The following is a 23,289-nucleotide window of genomic DNA, read 5'->3' on the forward strand; positions in this document are numbered from 1 at the left end:
ACAAATTCACATACCGTATCATGGTTCAAAGCATAAGCCCATAAAGCTCCATCCTAATTCCTCTACCACTTGGCTTTCCCCCTCCAATTCTTCATTTTAAGGATCAAGGGGTAGTAGACATCTAGCCCTTTAGCCAGGGTGGTGAAAGCTAATGAGATACAGTGGCTATATGACCAAAACAGGAGTAGAGCCATGAGAAGGGATTTGATTGAGTCTTTGCCACAGCCTGAGTGGTTGCTCGCCATTGGTCCTACCCTTCCATTTTTTAATTTCTGTAGAAAGTATGGCTGCTTCTTTTAGAACTTGAGAAGCAGTGACCATAAAAGCACTTAAACTGCCCCTAATGCCCAATGAAGAGCTGGATTATTACCAATCCTTATTTCTTAGAAGAGAAAGGAAACCTCAATTCTACAAAATTGAAGGGTATGACTATGGCCATATCCACACAGACTAAACTAATTTGTTTTTTAGAAAGTGCTTTGTACAAATAGAAGCTTTTCCAGATAGGTTTGTGTACACTCAATTCCACTAAAAATGCTGTATTATCAACGCCAGGCCTGTAAGTGGTGCTATAACACTACCACATAAATGAACCAAAAACTGAGAAGACGTGGAGCCTCCGCAGCAACCGCATTAAAGAAGTAAAAGAAGAAGAGGAAGCTCTGTATTTTCTAAAGACCCATTTATGTTCTACACAAAAGACGGATACAGAGCATGTTGTTCGTCTTCTGTGTTATTTACATACAGTTTTTGGATCTGTGCCCTTGAGGATGCATATCCTGATGGAGCAAACTGAGTAGTACCAGGGTAAAACCACGGGGGCAGCTCTGAGCAGTATAGCTTACATGCATCCTGCGGAATAAACAAAGAAGACATTGCCACCACAGTGGATTTAATGGCTGAAGAGACTAGTGCTTTCTACTGCGTGCCCTCCTTTTATGTCTCTCTCTGAGAATGGTCATTATCATTATCTCTTCCACCATCGCCATGTTTACTATTATCTGAAATTGACATCAGAGCTCTGAGGTGAACGCTGTCCTCTGGTGGTTGTATTGGCGAACAATCATGCTTATGAAAGGAAAACATGAAAGAGTGAAGGCAGTGACCTTTGACATGGACGTATCTATTAATGTATGTAAAGGGAGCATAAATAGGCAAGACTGGTGTAACTGGGGCCTCAATGTAGCCTCCTGTGGACCAGCTCTAGATTTGTGAGGCAATGTAACAACTTGTAAATAACTGGCGGGAGACAGACGACGTGAAGAGAGTGCTGCATATTAATAACAATTAGAAGACTAACAACAGACAATAGAACACTAATAACAGACAATAGCCAGCAAAACAATCAAGAGCTTAAACAGATAACCTGTGTGCACTGTCTTTGAATATCCCAGAGGTGTCAAGTCAATTGTTCAAGTGTCTCAAGTCAAAAAGTCAAAAAACAATGTCTTATCGAGTAGCTTGCTCTCAGACAAGAGAGAAGAAATATATATACATATATATATATATATGTATATATATATATATATATATCAGGTGCACCCTTAATTTTTCTACACTGCATTTAACACAATGGTCTGGTAAATTTTCATCTTCTCAGTGCAAATGGAATGTTTTTAACCATCATTTGTGAATTCTGATCAGAGAAGTATCTTCCAAGTCTTGTTGAATCATGAATTAAAACTCAATTTACAATCAAATTTAACCACTTAACCCTTTAACACCTAAGCCTCAAACAGGCCGCCTGGATATATTTAGTTGTTTTGGCTGTAAATGTGTCAGAAAATGTGCTATAAATAAATGCTTTTACACCTTTTTCCAGGATTACCTCTGCTTTCAATATCTGGCAGTTGTTTAACATTACTGCATATTGTCAGTGTGTAATAAGAATTCAAATAGGGAAAAAAACAAAAACGAAACTAGATTTTCAAGGTTTTTATGAAATGAGAAACTCTGAATGCCATTAGACAAAAGGTTACACATGTCAAATGTGAAAGTTCAACTATTATACATCTGCCCCAGAAAGTTTGGGAGCCTTGGACTTTAAGTTTTTGTTTTATAATCCATTTTCTTTAAGAAAGTCCAGGCGTTTTTTGGCCTTTGTGGTACTCCCTGAAGCAGTTCCTCTGTAGCTGCAGACACAGGCCCACATTGCACTCCTCACACTGCCAGGGAGTGCTCCTTTTGCAGAGAGTACATTGTCGCCGCCCCATACTGGCTCTCTGTGATGTTTCATGACCACTGCTTGTAGGAACAGGGAAGTGGTCATGACAGGCGGTCACCTCAGGCTTGGCATCCAATGGTACTCCTAGAAGCTGTGCGGAGAGCTCTTCCTGGAAGTCCTGGCGACTCATGTGCTTCTGCTTCTGGCTGGCACATAATTCTTTGTGAATTATGTAACTGTTAGTTACAGCAATGTCCAGAAAATGCTGGAAAACAGTAATGTACCATCTTCTGGTTTTGCGGTGGACTGAATTGGTACCCAGCATTTGATCCGATGTGTCCACTCCTCCCATGTATTTGTTATATTCTCCTACTGCCGTAGGTCTGGGGACAGGGATCTTCTGATGCCCGTCATCAGTCTTCTGCCAGCTCAACACTGTCTCCCCACTGTACACAGAGTGGATGTTGGTACAAATGGAGACTTCTCTGGTGTCCATCCACTTCACAAATAAAAGATCACTGTCCCTGATCCAGCGAATTGAGCCTCTTGGTGACTTTTTATCTAAAGCATTTTCTTCAGTGGATGGAACACCAACTCTTCCCTGCCTGTATGTCCCACAAGCCCCAAATCCCTGCTGGCCCAAGTGTCGGAAGAGGAGGGGGCTTGTGTAGAAGTTGTCACAGTACACGATGTAGCCCGACCCCAGGAAGGCTTTGCTGACAAGGGATGTCACCACATCATAGGAGAGCCCCTGCCCTGATGTGAATTTAGATTTCCCTGTGTAGAGCTTGAAGTCAACCGTGTAACCATTTACATCAGCCAGCACAAAAAATTTTAGTCCCCACTTGGTGGGTTTGGCCTTCATGTACTGCTTGAATGATAACCTGGCCTTGGTAGCAACCATCCTCTCTTCAACTGAAATGTGCTGTTTTGGATGGTAAATGGTCATGCAGCGGTTCCTCATGATGTCTAAGAGAGGTCTGACCCGATGGAGTGGGTCATAGTCCTCTGTGCCCCTTTTTTGGTCATTTTTTGGATCTTCTGATGGATCACTTATGTGCAAATTAGCAGAAATTGCCAGGAAACGATCTCTGGGCATAACAGTGGAGGGAAAGGAAACATGAAAATTTGTTTTTCTCCTCCAGAAGTCTGTAATCTTTGGAAGGTTCATCACTGCCACATACAGCAACATGCCCAGGTACTTCTGCATTTCTTGTGTGGTGACTTCTCTCCAGGTGAATTTCATTTCTTTATCCAATTTTTTAGCTGCATTCTTGTTAGTGTTTGCAGACAAGATTTTGAGGACTTCCAAATCAAAAAAATGTGAAAATATATCAAGTGGTGATGGTTTACCAACATTTAGGGGGGGTTGAACACCAGGATGTCGTTTTGGGGTAAACCTTAGTGGTGGAGGAACTACATCTGGGTCTTCTTCCGTTTTCCATCCACTTGTAGTTGGACGTAATGGTGACCGACAACGAAAGGCATCACCAGCACCTCCGTGGCCCGGACCACGGCAGAGAAAGTTACTACGGTCCCGACTGTAACTGCTGCCTGGTACTGACTGTGTGGGTGGCCCATCACCAGAAGGAATGCTAAAAGTAATAAAGACATAAAATTTCACTTTTAGCCATATAAACATCCACTGTAGGTTTACTAAGACATATTGCTTGTACACAACTTATTACTTACTCTGCTTCGGATGAAAATGCGCCATTGTGGTCACGATCGTCCTCAATCAACCTTTTGGGGGTTTTTATAACCCTAGATGATTTTCTTGACATTTTCTCTCACAAATAAGATCTTATTGTTGAAAAAGTTCTCCAAAAGTCCACTCGTTTCGTCCTCTTTTGTCCTCTTTTGTCCTCTTTCTGCTCTTTTCCGCTGTTGCGCTGTGTGACTCAGCAAAGTAAAGTCTCGTCTGTGTTTGACCTGTCGTATCTCGCGATTGCAGCAGCCTACTGTAATAAGCCTTATATGAGTGCAAAGGCCATTCTCTCTACTTTCAGGAACTGTTTGAATGATTTTTATAGCACAAATGGTCTAGGAATTACGGTAGTTAGAACAACGCATGTAAACATCTGTCGGCGCCGACATGGTCGGTGTTATTAAATCATCAGGGAGAAAAAGAAAATAATAAATAGCTTTTGCTTAAGTTGTAACATTACACTGTTGTGTTAAACATAAAAGATACTCTCAAAATCTTAATTAAATAACAATTAAATAATCCAAAACATTTTGTTTTGACAACTTAGTCCATGCATGTGTGATACAAACACAGACACTAGGGGAAATGGAGCATGGCTGCCATTCTTGCTACTTAAGCTAGCTGCGCTAACTTTCACTTAACTCACCAGGATGGTGAGATGTAAGAAAACTCAGGACTTAACAATCCCTGGTCGTCTTGCTCGTTCCCTTTTCCTCCTGAACCAAATCCTCGGTTACAGGACACACTATTTCCCTCTGGACAACTTTCTCCTCAGCAATGGGCATATGCTTGCTCAACCTCACTCGATCTGCTGCAGCCTCATCCATGTAAGGAGGCGGGATCTACTTCCCCCAGCCAATCGGATGCGAGTGCCCATAGTTTTAACCATTAAAGTAAAAGACTGACAAAACATACTTGACAGACATATAAATAATCTAATAAAGAAAATTATTTTGCAAAACAGAGCAAATAAATGAGAATGAAATATACAAAAATAAATTCTACAGAAAGGAGAAAATAAAAAATCAGGAAGTTTAGTTGCATTTGGCTAAACTGGACCGATTAAAAAAAGATGTGTCTAGGTTGTACACACAGAACAGAGAAAGGTGGCATTTGCAAAGCTATTCTCTTTTGTTAATGAGCCACAGTTTTGGACTCCCACAATGCGGGTTCATTGTGGAAAAAAAGTCCAAATGATAAACAACTGAAGCAGATCACCTAAACTCTTTGTGGTCAGGGACTCAAGGTTGGAATTAGGTTTGAGCCTCCATGCAAATGTGAAGTTTGAATTTCTGGTTCAAGTACAGAAATTAGAATTGTAAACCAAACTGGTAAAGTCAGTTCCTCATTATTTAATCTAAAATTGTTGGATAATGACATCTTTTCAGTCTTTACTTGTGCTGTTCAAATGAATAACTTCATTCATTAAGGACTTTTAGTGTCTAATGTGAGTACATGGCCCTTGAACCTCAAGATGTCCTTACAATAGAATCAATCTTTGAGACGCAATCTGTTTCTGAGCAACACAACATTCATTATGTTGGTTTCCTTTTGTTTGTCACAGTTTTGTGCATGTTTGAATCTAGTCTCATCTGTGTTATAGCACAGAAATGATGAATTAGAAGAATTCAGGCTGTTCAGGAAATGCGTAAATATTAATGTGACTAACAGAGCTGAGAAGTCAGCTAATTTGGATACATAAATGTCAAGTTGTTTTTCCAGCACCTCCTGGCTAATATAGATCGACCTCCCCATTCCCTGTTGACTGTTAACTTATATTTTATAGCTTCTTAAAAAGACACTTGCATGCTGGGCACAAAATAACTTTGTTTTCAGTGCAATTTTCTTACTGTTGCAGAAAATATTTTACCTATATATTTTTCCCCAACAATTCTTCCTTGCAATAAAATCTGGGCTCCTGAAGGAATTCAAAAAATTGGATTAAAGTGTTGATGTATTCTGCCTGGAAGAGGGAGCTCATTCATTTTCAACTCACTGTTTCTGCTCCATGAGAATGAAAACTATGTGACAGAAAGAATAACCTGTAAAGAAGAACATACATGAAGCCTTCAGTTTAACGATGGCACACCAGGTGTCATACAGCCATGACTCTTGGGGGAACAAAGTGTCGAAGTGTAGATTGGTGAACAGTATTACACCTGCAGGTATGGAGAAACAGCAGCACCAGTTCTTTTCTTTCTGAGGTATAGATTTGATATGCTGTGAAGACGGATTACCTCATCTGCTTCTGGAAAAAACAAAAAAAAAGGCTGTGGGTAGTGTCACCTTCTAGTTTTGCTGTAATCTTGTGGTGGATTTAGAAAAAAGAAATAAAAGCCCTCCAGCTGCAATTTATCTCATTAATTTTGAATATAAATGACTGTGTTTTAGTTATATGAACATTTTATTAAGATCTACCCTTGTTGTTGGCTTTATTTGAATGCCTAATGGAAGAGGGTTGATGCAACTGTGTGGTCATTTTTTAGGTTGGTGTGAGCCACAGGTGTGTAATAATGAAAATGACTTTGGCCAATCACGTTTAACCTGGAAAAAATTGGAATTATGTAACTAATTAACCGTTTCCAACTAAATAAACTCAAATGAATCAATCAGACTTGCTCAAATATTCCAGATATTCCCAAAAATCAATGCACTGTAACTCCCTATTTTCTTTTTGTGGATATCAACTTCAGATTTTCACAAACAGTAAGGTTGTTTCTATTTTTAACTATTTCTTATACTGAATTACAGCTACTGAAAACACATTTTAAACCACCACCCTCTGCTGATGCTACTTATTTATTTATTTGCTTCAAACAAGCTAATGGGAACCTAGCTTGCATTTTATTTTCCTACTTTTGACAGAATCACTTCTGATTAAAAGTTGGCAAATAATTGTTGTTGAAGTTCTTCTTGAGAGCAGCTGATGAGTGTAGGCTGTAAACAAAAGATAAAGATGTGACTTCTGGTTGTAGCAGGTTGCAGGTGTAGATAAAGATTTAGAGGCTGGGTGATTGTACTCTAAGTTGATATAGTGACATAAGATTACCAGCTGAACAGCTCTTGAATGTGAGGTTTGAACCTTGCTGGACCCAAACAAAGAGACAGGGTTGTGATATTTTAGGCGGCTTTAGTTGTTTATATTTACTACGTATCTTCTTTTTAAATATTACAAAAAAATTCTAGAAATACTTTTATTCCAAATAAGCTCTTGCAACATTACACAATATTACACGTTTTAATCTTTCTCAATGGTCAGTCAGAACTTTATAACCAGCTATACTAAATTTCTTTTTTCTTAGCCTGTGAAATCTTATAAATACACAAGGTGTCCTTTGGCGTTGACGCCTGGATGCACCAGCTGCTGCAACGTTAAATGCCAACAGAAATTTATTTTTGTATTCTTTAGCTTTCCAAAAATGACAATACCGTCTTTTATAAGCTTAAAAGAAGAAACTAGGATTTCTGATGTGAGAGCAGAAACATGTAACCAGTTTTGGGATATCCTTTTTTATCCTTATATAGTTTTTTTTTTTTTAAAGATGCTGTTTACCATTTGTTTTAGTCACAGTTTAATAAGCTATTTAATCAGGTGAAAAATGTCTGTATTTGACCAATGGGTCGAGAATAAATATGACAACTAAGCTGAAAGCCTATAGAAGATTATGAGGAGAGCTAATTAACTTAGCGTATCATTGAACAGTTAATTTAACTTAAACTGCTGCATACAGACAATAAGGCTGACAGAAGAGATGGATCTGTGTGTAAAATCATATTTGTGAGTGTTTAACAACAAAAGAACAGCTATTACTCACACTGATGTGCTAACAATGTGGACAAGCTTGACACAGTGATGACAGAAACTTGTATTCATGTATTATAAGTGAGAAAAAGACCATTCCTTCTAAATACAGCATATAAAGCTGATCAGTCTGTTATTTCTATTTTCCATCAACACATACTGAGTTTTCTATCAGGAGTTGGAGAACAATGCCCTGCACAGAGATTCAGGGCATTTGCTGGAACGCACGTCTGTGAATGAGTCACAGTAACATGTTCTGCTGATTTCAGTACAGTTCATTATGTAGAAAATCACAGGATCATCTGTTAGTTTTAATAAAATATATCTAGTGGATATGCTTTATTTTAATTTAGTTGTTAGTAATACTAATCTTAATGTAGTGTACTGTAGAAAGGCCCAACCAGGGACAAGAGTTGAGAACTAGCTTTGGCTAAAAACTCTGCATGGCAAAGTTTTGTGACTTTGTAAAAATGCAATGTTCCTGTCAAATACTTCAAATAAATAAAAAATAAACAAATAAGTTATACAAACTTTGGAGGGTAGAATGTTGAAAATATGTGTGTACTTAAGTTGACTGAGTGTAATTAGGGTAAGCATATGGGAGCAGAATTTCCCACAATGATACCTTACACTTTTACTTTTGCAGATTAGTAATAGCTGAAATGACATTTTTGAAAATACTTTATTTGTTTTTATTTTTTTACTTGGTTTAAATATTTATTTAGTTTTCAGCTAAACTGAGAGGAAAACATGTTCTAGCCTCCCGTATAGACGGCATGATCTATACATGAAAATAAACTTTACCTGTTAGAATGATGATTGATGATTAAAATGAGGGATCAATAAATTGGTATTGCCACGTGACTGCCCTCCAGTTACCGGTCGTCCCTGTGTTTAAAACCAGTAATCCAGGCAGCTAATGCACCGTCACAAAGACGTCTGTGGTCTGACGATAATTTTAGCAGAAACCCGCCCACAGCAAATTCCTGTTGCAAAGGAACGACAATTTTGAGTCTATCGGTTACTTTAAGGTGAACTTTAAATCGTCATGTGTTTTGAAAATGAAGCTGGGCCTAAGTAAATCCAGGGCAAGTATCACCAATATAGATACTTTTTGGTTGAAATTTCCCTATCATTTAATGATTTTGCCTTTAATGATAATATATGATCAGAATAAAATAATTTTTGTCAAATAAAACATTTTTATTAACAAACTAAATGGCAGAACTGAGACTTAAGAATTTAGGCTTTTTTGTGTGTAAACAATATAAAACATCAACAATGTAAATAATAAAATGCGGTTTTCCCCTTTTATCACACAATTGTTTAAAAAAAAAAAAAGAAGTCAACAGCGTAAATTAGCTAAATAAAAGCAAATCCTACTACAACTTTGCTCTCAATTACATTCTCTCATTACATGTTGCTTTGACATGCTGAGTGTCGCAAGTCTAAAGCTTGAATTCAGACTTATCATTATGACTTGGTTGCATTTATAGCCTGTCAGTAAATTATACCGCATCAGTCTTTGAGTTTCTGTTTTAATTTCCTTAAAAAGATGTTTTTTTTTGGTTTCATGAATTCATTATTTTGTATTAATTCAGTCTAGTTTATTCAGACTGGGTTTTGTTCAGTGATCAACTCTCACCTTGCTCCCGTCTCTGTTCAGTTATTTCACTTTTGCCGTGTTTAATATACTCTCATCAGTTTTGTGCTTCCTTTGCTCAGTGCTGTCAGTTTTGCTTCCTTCCCTTGAGTCACACCTGGTTTCTGTGGCTAATTGCCAAGCCTGCTGTGCATTACTTGTTATATCCATCAGTATTTCTATTCCTTGGATTTCATTTTACTTTTTAAGGTCTTTCATAGCTGCTATACACCAGTGTGTTTGGAGTTCAGTTTTTGGATTCCTTTGCCGCAGTAGCATCTTTGGTTTGTGTCATTTAAGTCTTCAGTTCTGTAAACTGTCCGTCTACTTTTCCTGCATTTGGGTTCTTCATGACAAACATACATGATAAACACTGCCTATGCTCTGTATTGTATTTCAAAGAAAAAAAAAGTGAATATCTTCATCCTTACAGGCCAAACTCAGCTTAAATTCTAAGATTTAAATTTAATGCAGGGTCTTTAAACTGAGAAAAAAGCAATGCCACATGGTCTGAGATGCACAAATGTTGGTTAATAGGTTTCAGCTTTGAGTAGCTTGGTTACCATGGTTACTGTTACAGTCAGTGATGGATCTTGAGAGAATGTCAAAGTTAGGGAGAGAGAAATGTTATGAGGAAAATTAGAGGGGCTTTTTAAAATAATCATTTAATTATCCTAATTTTATGAACGATATCGGGTTTGTTTACATCCTCACATTAAGATGTGATGAGAGTCGGCTAAATGTGGGGCCCCATGAAGTGCAAGGCCCTCTGCAAATGCACTTTATGCACAGCCAGTGATGGCTCTGACTTCTGTGGATGTGCACATCAGGGTCCAGCATTGCTATGATACATGCCTGTCTATGCACTTGGCTGTATGCTGATCTAGCATGGAAGCAAAAATCAAGCTTTAGCTCACTTTGTTGGGCTCCTTCAAGTCTTGCATCTCTCAGTTACCTTATGAAAACACATCAAAGCATTTTCAACTAGAAAATTCTCCAGATGAGCATAAATTGTGCTTATTAAGAAGATAAACTAACAATAGCACATTCAGGAACACTAGAAAGATTGAAATCAATTGAAAATTATTGAAAACAAATCACTGGGACTATTACTGGTTTCAGTTAATGGTTATTGCCATGGATGTCCAGTTCCTGAAGCACTACTTAACCTGCTACACATGGAGGGGACTTCAGGTTTTGAGAGGAAACTAAGAGGATAGTTTCAAAAGGTTCAGATTTGGTGACCTGATTTCCTGGTTCAGAAGTTGGAGGCCTGGTAGCTACCAGCAGCCAACAGTCTCAGGAGGGATAAGCAACCACCAGGCCCAGGAGCTACCAGCAGTCACCAGGCCCAGGAGGGATCAGCAGCCACCAGGCCTGGGAGCTACCAGCAGCCAACAGTCCCAGGAGGGATCAGCAGCCATCAGGCCCAGGTACCACCACTAGCCACTGGGTCCACCAAGAGGAGCCTGGCTGAGACTAATGGGTATTAGCCATTAGGCTAGGTTTACATCAGCTTACAGCCACCTGGTCTCCTGTACCACTGGTGAGTTTGTTTTCAATATGCCACCTAAAAGAAATGTCACTGATGAGGAAATTGAAGAAATAAAAAAGTCTCATAACTCTATGTCTCAAGAAATATCAACAATTTCAAAACAACAAAAAGTGATTATGAATCAAATGGGAGAAATAAAAGACCTGAAAAGCCAAAATGATGAAAAGGATAAAAAAATTGCCTTCCTGGAATTTTGAGTGTCAGAACTGGAACAGTACTCCGGAATAAATTATGTGATAATCAGTGGTCTGGAAACCACACACCGGTCATATGCAAGGGTAACTGCAACGGAAACTGGGGACCCACCAGAGCAAGAACAACTCTCTTTAGAACAACAAGTTATTGCCTACTTTGACAGCAAGGGCATAAAGGTGGAAAGTAAGGATATAGAGGCATGTTACCCTCTTCCAAGAAAAAAACAAAAATGAAAAACCAGCTATCATTAGCCGCTTCACTAACAGAAAACAAACAAACAAAAAAAAAAAAGCGCTCAAACAGGGAAGAAAGCTGAAAGGAACTAATGTTTATGTTAATGAACACCTCATAAAAAAAAATACAGACATCGCAAGACAGGCACGGCTAATGAGAAAACAGAAAAAAATGCAGTCAACATAGACTTCAGATTTTAAGGTATACATTACACTGAATGGGGCTCCAGAGCAGGCAAAGATTCTAGTCATCAGAGAGATAACAGGACTGGAAAAATACCAGTGATAACCTTCTACATGAAACTGGTTATCTAACCAGTCAGGATGGTGTCCTGTAAAGGGTTTATTGTGTATGATGAATGACAGAATGATTACAACCAACACAGCTATAGAGCATAGTATAATTGATCATGAAAGTGACATTATGGAAAATGATTTACGTTTTAAAGGATTTGAATACACAGAGCACAGACCAAACAGTACAGAAAATGACATTGATCCTGAAAACCATTTTTTTTTTACAACATAAAACATGATAGCCAGTACTATAATGGTGACCAAGTAAAAATATTCCTGAACAAACACTATCAATGATACATTTCAAAAGTAGAAGTCTTATTACAATTTTTTTTTAAAAATCCAAAACTGTTTGCAACAATATAGAACAAAATTTTCTGCTGTTGCAGTTTCTGAAACATGGTTAAATGATGATCAAGTTAACATGGTGCAAATGAGTGGTTATGATCTGTATACCACCAATAGGTCCAAGAAGAGAGGCGGTGGGGTTGCTTTGTATATTAGGTCAAGTTATCAGAGTCAAATCCTAGAAAATATGTCTTTTGAAATTGAAAATGTAATGGAATGTGTTACTGTGAAAATAGCTACTAAAAACACAAAAAAACATCATTATAAGTTGTGTTTATAGGGCTCCAGGTACAAACATTGAAATATTTAAAGAGAAATTGTCTGAAATATTCAGTTCAATCAGTAATAAGTTATTTTTCATTTGTGGAGACTTTTAATATCGATCTTTTAAATCCTCATGATCAAATACAAATAACTGAGTTTATTAATTCTATGTTTTGTATGGTACTGTAGCCCTCCATAACGTACCCTAGTAGGATAACTACACATTCTACTACACTTATTGACAATATCTTCACAAACGTTATTGGGAGGAATATAACAGCTGGTCTCATCATAAATGATTGAGTGATCATCTGCCAGTTTTTATTTCTGCAGATGTTTGCTGAAAACAAACACCTGAAACAGACTCAATGTATTTTACCAGTAATGTAACAGAAACTTCTATAAACCAACTTAAAAATGGTTTGGAAACTCAAGATTGGGGTAAAATTTATGTTGATAACATTGACAATGCATATGAGGACTTTATATCCATATTATCCAATTTATATAATACAAATTGCCCTTTGTTGATTAAAATGGGTAAAACCAAACACAGAGACAAGCCTTGGTTGACCAATGGTGTAAAGATTGCTTGTAAAAAGAAAAATTCATTGTATAAAATGTTTCTCAAACAAAGAACAGTGGAGGCTGAAAACAAGTACCAGAAATATAAAACCAACTCACAAGTATATTAAGATATGAAACAAAAAAGTATTACAGTAAATTATTAGAAAATAACAAACAATATGAATAATACATGGAAGGTGTTAAAAGATATTCCAACAAATGGTGAATCAAATTGTAATTCTATCCCTTATTTATATTCTGGAAATGATGTCATAACTGAAAGTAGTATGATTTCTAACAAATTTAATGAATATTTTGTTAATATTGGTAAAGAGATATCTGACTCCACTGAAGCTCCAGCCAATGCTGATGTGGTTAAAAACATAGTTAGCAGGAATGAAAACTCAATGTTCATCAAACAAACTGATAAGCAGGAAATTATTAATATTGTTGATAAATTCAAGAATAAAAAATCAGCAGATTGGAATGATCACAGTATGTTCCTGTCACTAACTGCTGGGAAATTCCCAGAAAAAATGAAAATAGCAAAAGTCATTCCCTTATATAAAACTGGTGATAAACATTTGCTGCTGAATTATAGACCCATATCCTTGTTACCTCAATTTTCTAAAATACTGGAAAAAATATTTTCCATAAGACTTAATGACTTCGTTGATAAGTACAGTTTACTGTGTGAACAACAACATGGTTTTAGAAAAAAATTGGAACACTTCACTGGCGTTAATGAAATTTATTGAACAGATAACAGATGCAATTGATAGAATAGAATAGAAATACTTTATTAATCCCTTCGGAGAGCCCTCAGGGAATATACAGAAGAAGAAAATAATATATAGAAGAGAATATACAGTTGGTGTATTTTTGGATTTGCAGAAGGCGTTTGATACGGTTGATCATAATTTACTTCTTGATAAATTACATGGCTACACACTAAAAAATGTTGGGTTAAAAACAACCCAAAATGGGTTATTTTTTAACCCAACACTGGTTAAATATTGGACAGAACACATGCTGGGTTATTTTGACCCAACAAGTTGAGTTGGTTTCCCTAAACCAACAGTTGGGTTGTTCTAATAACCCAACCATAGGGTCAATTTGACTTTACTGCTGGGTTCTTTCTACCCAATCATTTGGGTTGCCAATTTCTAATCAATATAATTAAATATTATGGTCATTATATATTGATTAAATATATTGACACAAAAAATTCATTTTTTTTTTATTAAACTTTAGAGTCCACAAAATATTTTAAGCAACAAAATTTTCTATTAAAATAGAGAACAGTGAATACTTAACCCAATAAATACCACAAACTTATTAACATTAAATATTTTAAAACATTGGATATTTTCTTATAAATATCTTAAATTGTAATACACATATATCTTATCATAACACTAAGTAATTTCTATCTAAAAACAGGGGAACAGGTACTTAATCTTTTCAGAACAAAAAAACTATACTATCTAAACACAATATCTCCAGAAAAAAAGGGGTGTTTTGTCCTAAGTGGAGGCCAGTGTTTGCAGCTGGCTCCTGAGAAAGCCTACTGCTGGCGAAACAGTTCCCTCCATTTCAAAAATCTCCATTTGGAGGAACTGCCATGTTGGCGTGCACTCTTTTGGGTAGTGCAAGTCCAGTACATAAAAACTTTTGAAACAGGTATCGACTGCTGCAAGAGCTGTTTCTGCCTCAATTGTCCTCCCCAAGATAACCGAGAACGCTTGGGAATACTGCGTCCCGCTGTCCAGCAGGAGGACATAGGGGCAGGATCTTGATGTTTTTGCCTGGTCCAAGTATTCAACCATGTTGATTCCGACCTATGATGAGAAATGAAAGTAGGTAAATATCTCTACAGGGACAAAGCAACAAACAACTCAAGCTCTTTCAACCCATTCCTTCACAAACTTTGATGAAACCCCTTCCACTGAAGTTACATCACAAGTATTCTGGGGCATCTCCAGCTTTGTAAATCTATACACTGCATTTTTGTCTGTTCACAAACTAAAATATTTTTTTATTGGGGTTGTCAGTGATCAACAAACACAAGGTAACATGGAGAGAAAATGGTCTCATTTGAATTGTGTGTGTGCAATACATGATTTGTAAACTGTGTAAACCATTTTGTGTGTAAATTTAAGTACTTGCAAATGCGTGTTCAAATGCATTCACAAATACTAACAAATTATACACACAAAATATATTTACACATTCACAAATTACAAAAATGCACACAGATTAATATTTTACACACAAATATTTTACCTTCCACCTCTCAAACCCAGTGGCTGTGTGTTCAAAAAGGCTCTTACGCATTTTCAAATCCTTAAATACGTGTGCACGAATCCCCTGATGCACATAAACAAACCTCTATTTACACACAAACTGGTTTAAATGCGCTTGAGTGGTAGTGAGACTCTTTTCACACGTCTGCAAGCTAGAAAGATTTCTGCGTAGATGGTGCGTTTAAGTGCTGTGGAAAGCTGGGTCATCTGGATTTTCTTCAGTTATTTCAAAGTGTGAAATATGCTTTCTGTAAAAGTTCAACCTTCATTTTATTTTGGTAAGTACATTTAATTCATATACATAATCTTGGCTGGCTTTCAACATGGATGAATAGATGGATGCTTAGATAAATACGATCCAGCTTGATCAGCTGCGTGTTTTAGCTAGCGGTCACAGCCTCAGCACCATAGTGGCCGCGCCGCAGATGTAAACAAAACTGAGCTGGAGGATTGATTAGTTAGTGAGTTTTTTAACCGTTTTAACTGTACTCAGCTGCCAATCTGCAGAGGAAAGGAAGGATGGGAGGATACTGTACAGGGACAAACTTATCAGAGAGGCCAGGGATCGGGATTCGGCTAAACTGCAGTCAGTCAGAAACACAGAGAGGTCGGACTGAGACTGCAGCTCGGACTCCACATGACTGCCTCCACCTCATGGCTGGACAGAACAAACTGTGTATGGAACCAGCGCTTTACACATGTGGAGAGTTCAGAAACTATAAATGTGTAAAGCTCATGGACACTTGATGAAGGCTGGATGCAGATCTGTCCACATGTCCACCGCGGGACGGGACAACACGTAGTCACTGCAAAGGTAAGCTCACCTGGCTGGAATCAGCTCAACATGATGGTGTTCAGGTTAGTTAGCTTGTTTAGCTTTACTTATTTTAACTGGGAGTATGAAGGAGTTGTGTTTTATATTATTGTGGAAAAAAACGATCTCATGTTTATATATAAAAGAAGCAAGAAAGAAGGGAAAACGATCTGATGATCCCACTCCTTTTAACATAATTACTCTAGCATCAAGCAGTTAGTACATATTTGGTTTAAGTGACTGTTCATCTCCTCTAAACTCTGAAATAAACTTGACAGACTTGGCAGACATCCTGACATGAAGCGCGAATAAAACAAAATACAGGAAACTTGGGTGTAACGTGACAAGGGGCGGATAAGTTCAAGGGGTATCAATACTTTCACAAGGCACTTTGATAAGTGTGGATAACAGAGACTCATCCACACGACTTATTTAATAAGCAAAAATATGTTTGTCGTAGTGTCTTTAATAATGAAATCATCTGGCATGTGCAGTCTTCTGTGAGTTTAACTTTTAAGAATTGTGCTTTGTGAAATTAGGTAACATTTTCTAATGTTGCACTGAGACTCATTCCAAGGATGTAACATTTTCACCGGGCCTTTGCTATATAAAACTGAATGTTTCTCTTCAATTTTTTAAACAACGGTGGTTGTTTTTAAATGTATTTATGTTTTGATTTATGCTCAAAGGTGATTTACTTACAGGCTGCACATCCATGAATGCTCTCCTCGATTCTTCAATGCTGGCCCGGACCAGTCGTCTGCCTTTTTTGTACACTGGTGGAGGGAGCAATGTTGGCAGCAGTGCCAGGGCTGCGACCTCTATAGGAGAACAAAATACAATTAAAAATAAAGTCAAAATGCCTCCAAATTGGCAGCAATTGCCATTCATATCCATCTATAAATAAAATAAAATCCCATCAAGCTAACTTGCAACAATCATCTGAGCATCCCCCTCTCTTTTTCCTTTCTTCTGCAGTTTACACGGGCAACTTTCACACACACACACACACAGTACAGTACAATGAATACAGCCAATGGGATCAGTTCAGCTGATTCCAATGGCTACTTCTTTGTACACATACATTAAAATTAAAAATGGAAGAAAATACAAAAGCAGAGAAATGGAAAAATAAATAACTACGTACAAGTTATTTAAATATGATAAAACAGGGAAGTGTCATCATGACAATCAACTGAAGGGAGTAAAAATTATGTCTACTTTTGATTCAGTATAGGTGGCACCTCACTCCGACGCACCCGTGAAACAAGGTATGCTTGTTACGGACCCCTTCTGGTCTAGGGGTGGAAGGGGTTGAGTAACACAACAAGCCGGTGTTATCAGAAATAACAATAATTTATTTACACAAATGTTCTATATTTACAAAAACTTAAAGTGTCCTTATCAGGTAACTTACAACAATAATAAACAAAAGATGACCTATAAAAGGAAAACGCACGCTAACCGGCGGCAAATAACTCGCTTACAAAAAACACAAAGGAAACTTAACCAAACAAGAAACTATAGAGTCAAACAAAAATCCATATAACTTAACAAATAATCCTAAATAACAAAAGGAGGGGAGTTTCTCCTAATGAGAAAACTCCCAAACACTCAATCACTATAATTACTGAAATTGCAATCCGTCTGTTGAACAGTCCAGTCAGAATTCTAAAGGTTCAAGAGCCACCAAGTGTCCTCAGACACATAACCCATACAAACAGCTCAAGAAACCACACAACGTACAAACTATTCAGAGAACCCAACACGAGGCGAACTGCGTCCTAGTGACACAGCTGCCATGAATAATGACAGGTCCTCCTATTTAAGGGCGAGGCATCTCTCAATGATTTCCAGCTGGGATGAGCGGGAGCAGTAGCGACCAATCGGTGAGGCGAAGGGGAGGAACTGCAGCTTCTGGTCCACAGCCAATCCCGAAGCAGCACTGGCTCAGCAGCATTTGCATATCCAAGTCTGGAGTGACAGGCTGGAGGCCAATCCAAAAGGCCAGGGGCCGTAACAATGCTGAAGTAATTTCTGTTCTTTTAAGTATCATTAGGTTACAAGAAAATCATGGTATGAAATCTGATATTTGCACAACATATAAAATTACCCTGAGTTCTCCGTTCATCCACGTCGGTGAATTTCCCTTCGCGTTTGGCAAGATTTATTATTTTGTCGGCATAAAGAGGAACCCACTTCTCAAAGAACTTTGGGGCAGCCTCACCATGAAGGATCGCAAAGTCCTGCGCAATCTACAAGATGGTGACATTGAAAAACAAAGTCATTTAAACAATATGTCAGTATACCCACATTTCTTGTCCAAAACAAAAAAGAAAATTTTCCTGACCAAAAATGAAACAACTGTTAAAGAGGACAAAAAAATAGACTCATTTTGGCTGATTTAAAAAAAAGAAGAACAATAACAACAAAAACTACAATGGCTGTGCTTTAAAATTTAAAAAAATGCTTAGTTAATGAAAGTAAAATTTAGGCAATGCCAAGCTTTAGGCATTTTTGAATTCATAACTTTACTCTTGTGACAATACATTAGAAATTGTTCACAGGAATAAATAGAGACTAGCTCGTCTACTTCAGAGAAGTGGTAGGCTGCTTCGTACATACTTTAAATGAATAAATGGCAGTTTGAATACAAACAAAAAAAACACGTGAGGAGAGATGAAAATGATATAAGGTGTTTACAAGATTTTATAAATAACTGTTGAAAGCTTAGTGGGCACAAGTGTCGCTCCCTCTGAGTTTTGACATACCATGCCTGGGGTCAGAAGTCTGGGGAACTGAGCCAGAACCTCATCGACAGTCTTTGAATGGTCGGCCCTTATCCAGGCTGCCCTGAAGCTGCAAGTATCTCTCATGTACTCATTCACCTGGGTGATTGGCTGGGTGTTATTTTTTAGCCACTCCGCACACTGCACCGCCCGCTCCTCCGGAATGGCGGGGGCTGTAAAACATAAAATTCACACTGTTAACATTTATGTTTAATTATACAATGCATCCCCGGTGATGTTAAGCATTTCCCCTAAATAGACTTAACTTGGGTGGCCTGCACAAGAAGATTTAAAACATGTCCAATAAGATGGTTTCACAGAAAATACAACTATCAGAATATTATCTCTGACTCCTGCACAGACAGGACGATGCAGCACTACAAGCTGCATCATCAATGTGATGTCACAGACAATACCTTCACACTTCAACACACATCTTACATGAAAAATCAGGCAAAGACATTGTATTACCTGGTATTACTGTTGTCCTTGGCACAGAGGGAGGCAGAGACATCTGTGGCCTGGGCCCGCCCGAGCTCCGCAGTCGCTTTCTTATGTTCCTGAGCCTCTCCTCCAGAAACCCAGTGGCTGGGTACTTAGAGCGCCCATGGGTGTACCACGTATCCTTACAAGATAAAAATAAACATTTAAGTCCGTAAGCCTAAACATCTTCTTGACTCTGACATTTAATTTAAATTACAAAAATCTTAATCTTTTAGGATGCATTTGGTTTAACGCCACACAAAATACTCACAAAACCACTGGTACTTGCATCTTTTAAGCAGGGGAAGGAATTGATCAAAGCTGAACTCATGGCAGTTTTTGTCACAGCTGATGGTCTGAAAATGGCAAACATATACAAATAATATAAGTTGTCACACTGTGAAAAACTAAATTATTTGCTTTTTGTCACTTATAAATGTAGTGAAATTCCATTTACAGTGATAAGACAACTAGCATTATCTAAAATGGTTAATGATTTATCATATTGAGCTTCACTTTTTTATAATCAACTTTCTGAAAAAAATAATTTCATTGGTATAGTGGTTTACCATTTCTCAAACTATACCTACAGCATTGCATTCACAGATTCTCTTCCTCAATCACGATCAAATATTGCGATCTTTGGCCAGGGGCTGATTTCCTCTGTATGTACTTTATCTAAAAATCCTGCCATTTATTCTGAACAAGAGCAGGGACATATCAGGTACCCTTTTTAAAAGTCTATGGTATTATTTGGTCAGGAATCAAACATATGACGTCTCAAGGTCAGGATAGAAACATAAAAAACCCACAACAACTTTCATCAGATTTTACTCACGTTTCTCCACACTTTTCAATAAGGTGGGACACCAAAATTCTGACCATGGCACGCCTCTGTTTAATTGTTATCAACTGGTCCGTGTCCAGGCTTTGAACAATGGCCCTGCCCTCAACAACGTCTGAAAGGATAGTGCGGATATCCTGAAAGAATACGGACAAAGTAGGCAAATATACTAAATGCATCGCTATTGTCCAGCTTCAGTGCTAAAGAGGACACCAACACAAAGGTAATTTATTTAGAGATTACTTACAAATGTTGGAACTGTCTGAAGCACAATTGTGCTTGGAGGTGCAATCATCTCAGGGGTTGAATTTGCAGTCATCTCTGTGGGTGCAGGTGCAGTCATTTCTTGGAGGTCATTGGATGAAGGTGGCAATTGGGGTCCTGGGGGTGTGGCTTGTGAGCACACCATTTGCCCAACCTGTACAGGGCAGTTCTTCGTAGCTTTAAGCTGAACTTATTAGTTGATAAAGCTTGAACATTTTAACTTCTATGCAGCCTACTACATCCCTAATCAAATCTAGTAAAATGATTCTGCAGTAATAAGCAAATTGTGTGGTCCTGCAGGGTATCAAAATAAGTGGAAAAAAACTGGAAGATGGCCCAGAGTTAAATATAACTAGCATTAAAGCATCAGGGCAGATCTGAAACCACCCCCACTGACTCCACCCCCTAGAATACTCTGTAGCGAAGAGAAATGTATAAATAGTCAGAATGTTCTTTGTATGGTTTTACAGCATGTAATGGATGATGGTCAACCAGTTTGCTTGGATCAACAGCTGCCAAAGTTTGCGTCTGGATCACACTGTAGGCATGAAAATGTCTTTCAAACCCTTGTGTTTCCCAACTCTGTACAACAAACTTGATTGTTGGAGTGTTTGTCATCAGATCAAGAAGTATGATGGACTTAATGAGGCCAAACTGGGGTTCACCATCAGGGTCATAAGAGAGGAACAACGTCATGCCTGGTCTGTATTTTGTGCCCTTGAAGGTGACCCAAGATGGCACAAGAATCTCACTGAAGGCAGGGAAATCTGAAAGATCTTTTTGGATTTCTTTATATCCATCAATGGTTGAAAGAAAGAAGCTTTGCCCTGGGCCAACCTCTGTATTCTGACTGAACACAGTGCCAGAGCGCAAGTTGTAACAAAGTTGCATCTGATGGCGATAAGCCATTGTCTTACAAATATTGCGAAAATTGCATGTGATGTGACTGACATTTTTAAAGAAGTTGTGTTTTGCTTCAAACCGCATTGACCAAAAATGCACCAAGGGTCCTAGTTTTCTGATAGCTCTTGGATAATGAACCATGAAGTGGTGCTTGGGACACAAGTGTAAAGTTGGAAAAAGTTCAAGGAAGAGGGAGTGATGCTCCTCAATGATCTTGGCCAAAAACAGTGTTCCAGCGACAGTAATAGAGGGAGAGAAAATGAACTCCATGCACAGCAGCAACAAGAGGAGAAGTTCCCATTCTTTGTTTCCCTCAGGGATCAGGTCACCTATCATGGTTGGGAGTAGCCTAATAAGGCACCACATTTGAGCTGCTGACTGTCGCATAGATGTTTCAGGGTTTCTCAAGTCATTTTTGGTAATGACAGAGGGCTTGTTAGCCTTGTCACAAAAGCCGTAATCGAAGCTTGTGATCCTGTAGTTTATCTGGTCAAGTGTGACATGTTTTTGCTCAATCAGAGAGCTCAAAACAAGTTTTATCTCGTAAGGACCAACTCCTTCTAAAATGTCGTGCATAATGTCTGGTGCCACATTGTCAGTGATATGATAGAAAGAGAGGTTATTTAACTCACTGTTTCTCTTCAACCCTGTGTCTGAAATGCTTGCAAGTTGCAGATCTGCCTGATGGGTGTGAGCATTACGCAGTTGTGCTGGATCTTCCAATGTTTGCTGCGCCGAGACTCGTTTATGCACTTTGCACCACCGGCACATATGGTTAGCTGCGAAACTTTCAGAGTAACCAAGGATTGCATTTAAGCCCAAATTGTCCCCAACTACTTGCAGAACAGAGAACTTCACAACACCTTGAAATGTAGGGATCTGAAGAGGGAGGCCTTCTTTCTCTAGCAACTGCAGCTCTTCAACAATGGGGCGCAGAACAACATCAAGGCCATATGTTTTGGCATCATCTGACTTGTACACTGCAAGCAGGAAGTGTGACCTTAAACTGGACAGCAGATCTGGTGGTAGGCTCTTGATTTGAAGGTAAATAAACCCTAGCTTGTGTGTTCCAGTCTTCGATCCAAGGGGGTTGACTGTTTCACAGTCATCATTGTAAAGAAGAAGTGGGATAGAAGTCTCTTTCAGGAAGAGCGGATGTGTTTTGCAGTACTCCCCATCAAAGACATCCTTAAGAACTCCACCATCTGTTCTTTGCTGCCAATCAATGATTTTCTGTAAGACGCCAGGCATTTGAAGGACCTTTTCCAAAAGAAATTTAAGAGGAATACGTTGAAAAGAGTCGAGAACTGCGACTTGTTTGACAGTGCCAGTGGCAGAGTCCCTCTGCTGGACATAAGAATCCCCAGAAAAAGTTTCCTGTACAGGTTCAATGAACCCTCCAGATTTCACAAAATATTGCTTTTGTTTATATTCAGTTTCCAAATCTCGGAAGAGCTCAGCACAGCTTTGGAACTCCACCATGAGTTGTTGTACCTCTAGTCTTTGATCATGTCCTAAACGACTGAAAATTGCCATGGTCTTTGATTGTAGCCCTCCCACAATGTCAGAAACTAAACTAGAGGTCTGTTCAACAAAGAAACGAATGCCGGACCAGGTTTGTGAAGGAACAGACTTCAAATGAGCCAGGAATGTGGCTACTCGATTTGTAATATCCTCTGGCTCAATCTCATCCCACTCTTCAACTTCCTCTGCCGACTGGTCTTCAGCATTAATGAATTCTGGCTGGACAGGATCTTGAGCAAGTACAGGAGGCACATCCTCAACATTTTCATGCTGCTGTAAGTGTCTTCTAAATGATCGTATGTAGCTAAATGTTCTTCCACAGCCATGTTCACAACACTGAAAGTAGTTTGCAGCATGACTAACATGATGCACGGCACGTAAATGAATAAAAAGACTTCTCACATCCCCAGGAATTCGAGCTTTACATCTAAAGCAATTGAATCCCATGGTTTGTATATACTCTAAAAAGAAAAGCGGTCGAAAGAGTAAAGTTTTGTGTTGATCACTTTGTCTTGATTTAGGATGTGGTGACTATGTTCATTCAACTGCATAACTTACAAATTCATTATGTTTTTTAATGAACTTGA

At 38.3% G+C, this 23,289-nt stretch overlaps 1 protein-coding gene and 1 long non-coding RNA gene across 2 annotated transcripts in view; one reads left to right on the forward strand and one right to left on the reverse strand.

The window, feature by feature from the left end:
* ntm (neurotrimin) overlaps positions 1–23,289 on the forward strand; it is a 547,770-nt gene that overhangs the window by 193,430 nt on the left and 331,051 nt on the right. The gene's annotated exons all lie outside the window — the stretch shown is intronic.
* Positions 1,921–4,267, reverse strand: LOC121654110. Its single transcript, XR_006012906.1, has 2 exons — positions 3,730–4,267; positions 1,921–2,181 (listed from the first exon to the last, which is right to left on the reverse strand). It is a non-coding gene; the product is annotated as an uncharacterized LOC121654110 (long non-coding RNA).

The sequence above is a fragment of the Melanotaenia boesemani genome, chromosome 15 (assembly GCF_017639745.1).
Source record: "Melanotaenia boesemani isolate fMelBoe1 chromosome 15, fMelBoe1.pri, whole genome shotgun sequence".
Taxonomy (NCBI): Eukaryota; Metazoa; Chordata; class Actinopteri; order Atheriniformes; family Melanotaeniidae; genus Melanotaenia; species Melanotaenia boesemani.